This window comes from Apium graveolens, chromosome 8 (assembly GCF_009905375.1).
Source record: "Apium graveolens cultivar Ventura chromosome 8, ASM990537v1, whole genome shotgun sequence".
Lineage (NCBI taxonomy): Eukaryota > Viridiplantae > Streptophyta > Magnoliopsida > Apiales > Apiaceae > Apium > Apium graveolens.
This window is the reverse complement of record NC_133654.1, coordinates 105,559,097-105,564,830: the sequence shown is the minus strand read 5'-3', so window position 1 is coordinate 105,564,830 and position 5,734 is coordinate 105,559,097. Positions and strand designations below refer to the sequence as shown.

At 41.6% G+C, this 5,734-nt stretch overlaps 1 non-coding gene across 1 annotated transcript; it reads right to left on the bottom strand.

The window, feature by feature from the left end:
• Nucleotides 1–383: 383 nt before the first annotated feature.
• LOC141681204 (small nucleolar RNA R71) lies at nucleotides 384–490 on the bottom strand. The gene has a single exon (XR_012558646.1). It is a non-coding gene; the product is annotated as a small nucleolar RNA R71 (small nucleolar RNA).
• Nucleotides 491–5,734: the final 5,244 nt, after the last annotated feature.

Below are 5,734 nucleotides of genomic sequence, written 5' to 3'. Positions count from 1 at the left end.
GAACCAACAGCAGAAATGAAAGCATTGAAAGATTATTCTCAACCGAAAATCAGTGACATTCAGTCTAGCATTGGCAGACCAGCTATTGCAGGTAATACCTTTGAAATCAAGCCTGGCATGATTCAAATGGTACAGAATTCAGTCCAGTTTGGGGGGCTCTAATGGAAGATCCCAATATGCACATTAAGGATTTCATTGAGATTTTCGACACCTTCAAGTTCAACGGTGTTTCAAAAGATGCTATCAAACTCAGACTTTTCCCATATTCTCTGAGGGATAAAGCTAAATGCTGGTTTCACTCTCTACCATCAGCTTCTATTGTGACATGGGAGGATCTTGCTAAGAAATTTCTTACTAAATTATTTCCTATGGCAAAAACAGCTACAATCAGGAATGCTCTTACTCAATTTGCACAGCAATCGAGAGAATCTTTATGTGAAGCTTGGGAGCGCTACAAGAAGATGCTTAGGAAGTGTCATTATCATGGAATTCCTGATTGGATGGTAATCAATTGCTTTTGTAATGGGTTGGGAGCACAGTCGAGACCCATGCTAGATGCAGCATCAGGTGGAGCTTTATGGGCTAAGAGGTATGAGGAAGCTTATGACCTAATTTGAAATGATGGCTGCTAATGAATATCAGAACCCAAATCAGAGACTATAACAAGGAAAGGTAGCAGGAATTCTGAAGGTGGATAAAGCTTCGGCTATAGCGGCTCAGCTAAAGGCGTTGACTATGAAAGTGAATTCTCTGCCTAACTATGGAGTTCATCAGATAACAAGTGTTTGTGAGCTTTGTGCAGGTGCACATACGATGGATCAATGTGCTATATCTAGAGAGTCAACACAGTTTGTGAGCAATTTTCAGAGACCACAGTAACTAGGACCTGCCGCTTATCATCCTAATAATCGAAACCATCATAATTTTAGTTGCAGCAATAATCAGAGTGGTATCCAATATCCACAACAGCCTTACCAGCAGTGTAGACGAAGCCATTCAACCCTCCTGGTTTTCAACAATAGTATGCACCAAGGCAACAATTTCAACCACAGTGAATGCAACAACAAGCTCATGGAAGTGCTGGTCAATCTGCTAATGAAAAATCTGAATTGGAAGAATTGAGGCTAATGTGCAAAAGCCAAGCGGTTTCGATCAAAACTTTGGAGAATCAAATATAACAAATTGCTAATGTTTTGCTGAATAGACCACAAAGAACTCTTTCTAGTGATACAGAGGCTAAACTAGCCAAGAGGGAAGTCAAAGAACAGTTGAAAGCAATCACTTTGAGATCTGGAAAAGTCGCTAACCAGTAAAAATCAGTAGCTGAGCAAAAAGAAGAAGTGCATGGGCAGAAGGTCAGCATGCCTGCGCTACCTCTCCGCGCCCGCGCTACCTCTCAACGCGCCCGCGCTACCTCTCAGCGCACCCGCGCTCTCCCCTGTACCAGAAAATGGAAATCTTGATAATGCTTATCAGAACGATGGCGAAGTGAAAATGAACAAAAATTATGATGAACAATCTACTCTTGAGCATAATATAGACAACAAACAGGCCTATCCGCCTCCTCCATATCCAAAAAGACTTCATAAGCAGAAGATCGACAAGCAGTTTTCCAAGTTTCTGGAGGTTTTCAAGAAATTGCATATTAACATACCTTTTGCGGAAGCTCTAGAACAGATGCCGAGCTATGCGAAGTTCATGAAGGGTATTCTATCTCGGAAGTTAAAGCTTGAGGAGTTGGAAACAGTTGCTCTAATGGAAGAGTGCAGTGCGGTGCTGTAACAGAAATTACCTCGTAAACTTAAAGATCCAAGAAGCTTCATAATACCATGCACTATGGGCAAGTTATCTTTCGATAAGTGCTTGTGCGACTTGGGAGCTAGTTACAGTCTGATGCCATTATCTGTCTTCATGCAACTTGGGCTGCCTGATCCAAAACCTACAAACATTTCCTTATAAATGGTTGATCGGTCCATCACTTATCCGAGAGGTATAGTGGAAGATGTCTTGGTTAAAGCGGATAAACTCATCTTTCCTGCTGATTTTGTCATTCTAGACTTTGAGGAGTATAAGAAGATTCCTATTATCTTGGGAACACCATTCTTAGCTACAGGCTGAACTTTGATCGATGTGCAAAAAGGAGAGCTTACAATGAGGGTTCAAGATCAGGATGTCACTTTTAATGTGTTCAATGCAATGAAATTCCCAACAGATGAAGAGGAGTGTAATTGTTTTTATCAATAAATATTTATTATGTGATTACTATGTGAATTTTGGTGAATTATCTGATGATTAGTATTGATATGTGGATGTTTATATGTGGTAAAGTATAGGTATGTTAATTTTATTATGTCCAGATTAAAATATAGATAATTGTGATAATTTTATGGTAATTTTTGCACCATTATATGATTTTATATTAATTTATGAATTTATTAATTATTTTCTGAATAATTACAAAACTATTTTATAAAGCCGAAAATTGTCCAAATTCAACCGTTTTTACGTTTTTACAACCCGAAACTCTTTCGAAAACTCCTTCCTAACCAAATGTGATAATTCCGGACATTTTTTGTGTTTTGACTTTTTCAATCCGGATTACGGTTTGATCTATGCGCGGCCCTGCGCAAAATTTTCGATACGATAATCATTTCGATAACATTACCTTCGTATAAAGTGTTTTATAAGAAGCCCCGTCTTCATAATTATCCAAAAGTTCTAATAGTTATCCAAAAGTTTTGATAATTATCCAAAACAGGATGTTGGTTATCCAAAACATTATCCAATCGGATCGTTTTTGCGGTTACAATTTGACCCCTGAAGTTTCCGTGTTCTGCATAACTAGTTTTCTAGTTTTCAAAATTTTCAAAAATTGAATTTATGTTTTATTTTTTTCAGAAATTATATTTTCTTTTTATAATATTTTCAGAAATTGATTTTTACTATTTTAAAATTTCCAAAATTTATTATTTATTTTCTGATTTTTTTAATATTGATAGGGATAAATAAATTATGATAGTATAATTAAATACTGCAAGATATGGGCTGCTAGGCCCAATAAAAAGATATATGATACTCAGACCGGAAAGGTTAAGCCTGATGGACCAGATCAGGCCTGATGGAATAAAGAAGGCCCAAAAGCCCTGATTATTAATTAATTTCGTAGTTAATTAATAAGGGAAAAATCAGCTATTGAGAAGAGTCCCGATAAGGATATAAATCCTTATAGATTAGCCTCAAGGGGACCTAAAAGGATAAGGAATCAGTTTCCTACTATCTAGGACTCCAAAGTCCATTCTAATTATGAGACTTGCCCATCAAGTCTCCTATACCAAGTCCAATTCAAGGACTCCCAACATCTATATAAGGGGCCTCACCCCACAGATCAGAACTACGTTTTTTGGCTTGATTCTCTAATTCACAGAGATACGTAGGCATCTCGTAAAGGCAGATCGAGCCACGAAACATGAGAGCAGCCATTAAAGGCCTTGAGCTCCCGAATCTTAGTACTAAATACAGCAAATAATAACCTTAGTTTTTTATCCATAACATTTGGCGCCGTCTGTGGGAAAGCACAACAACAGCCATGGCGAGAACACGGAGAACAATTGGAGCTCTAGAGGAAGGAACACCATCAGAGACAACCCAGGTGATTTCATCAACCGTGGAGGTTCCTCCCCATTCAACTTATGCATCTACTCAGGGGGAAGCCCAGACAGGGGGGCAACTCAACCTCAGCTACAAGGGACAACTCCCCCGACTATTCAAGGATGCCCCTTCACCCTGAGGTTGGAGGAAGCGGATATGCTGGGCGAAGCGAAGCACGAGGGCAGTCGCCCCCCTATATACGAGGTTTGGGTCCTATCCCTGAGGATCGGGAATTTTCTGGTCCTTACACTGAGAGAGACTCCGAATCTTCGGATGATGAAGTGGCCCCGAGAAGGAGGCGTCCTGGAAAAGAGCCAATGGCCAATGGAAGGCAACGCCCCCAAAGCACCCCAGGGGCGAATCCCCAAGAAGTGCAGGAAAGGATCAGGGCTCATGAGGCTGAAATCCAAAGGCTGAGGCGTGATTTGGAGGCTCACCAGGCCACCAGACCCCAGATACCTCCTAGGGGAGAAATCCTCCTCCTGTCATAGACCTGGATGGTCCGGTACGAAGAAGGGCTGCTGTCCCAAGAACTGATCCAAGCAATCTCCTTCCCCTTGGAGATCCTGATAATCCAACTCCACCCTTCACAGGAGAGATAATGAATGCCCATATCTCAAGGAAATTCAAGATGCCCACTATCAAAGCCTATGATGGCACGGGAGACCCCGCTAATCATGTTAGGACATTCTCTAATGCACTGCTGCTGTAACCCGTGAATGATGTTATAAAGTGTCGGGCCTTCCCTCAAACCCTGTCGGGTATGGCTCAAAGATGGTACAGTCGCCTGCCCCCAAATTCTATTGGATCGTTCAGAGAATTAAGTCAGGCTTTTATTAAGCAATTCATCAGTGGAAGAGTCCATGAGAAAAGTTCAGCATCTCTTATGAGTCTTGTGCAGGGAGCTAAGGAATCCTTGAGAGATTACCTGAATCGTTTCACAAAGGAGGCTTTAAAAGTCCCGGACCTTAATGATAAGGTAGCCATGATAGCACTGCAACAAGGAACTAGGGATGAGTTTTTCAAGATGTCCTTGGCCAAACGTCCCCCTGAAAACATGTTGCAACTCCAAGAGAGGGCAGGGAAGTATATCAAGGTTGAAGAAAGCATGAGGAAGACCGTACTAAGTAATGAGCCCACTGGAGGCAAGAAACGAAAAACTGATCTGGAGTATATCGCTAAGGACAAGTATCCTAGAACCGAACAAAATCCTGATTCAACCCCCAAGAAGGGAGGACCTGGGCAAAAGTTCACTGAATACGCTAAGTTGAATGCTCCTAGAAGTCAGATTTTGATGGAGATTGAGAAAGACAGAGATATTCGCTGGCCTAAGCCCTTGAAGGCTGATCCCGCCAAGCTAGATAAAAGCAAGTACTGCAGGTTTCACAAAGATGTTGGCCATGACACCGACGAGTGTAGGCAATTGAAGGATGAAATTGAGTTCCTCATTCGAAAAGGAAGATTGAACAAATACACTGGAGAAGGAGGGGACAGGAATAATAGTGGAAGGAAGAACTTTGAAGATCGTAGGAGGGACCAAGACGATCAGGGGCGAAATCCCCAGCCTAGAGGACCAGTCATAAACACCATTTATGGAGGGCCGAGACCTCAAGGGCATGTGATAAATACGATCTTTGGAGGTCCAACTGCTGCTGGATTGTCCAAAAATTCCAGAAAGGCATATACTAGAGAGGTTATGCATATTGTAGGAGAAGCCCCGAAAAGGGCCAGGACAGAAGTAACATTGGCTTTTGATGATTCTGACCTAGAGGGAGTCAAGTTTCCTCATGACGACCCGCTGGTCATAACACCTATAATAGGAAACAGCCCGGTCAAGAGGGTTCTTGTTGATAATGGTGCTTCTGTGGATATCTTGCTCCATGACGCCTTTCTAAGGATGGGGTATAACGATTCCCAGTTAACACCTACCGACATGCCAATATATGGATTTGCTGGAGTAGAGTGTCCTGTAGAAGGGATAATCAAGTTGCCAACCACCATAGGTACAGAACCAAGGCAAGCAATGCAGATGCTGGATTTCGTAGTAGTAAAGGCTAGTTCAACTTATAATGCTATCATGGGTAGA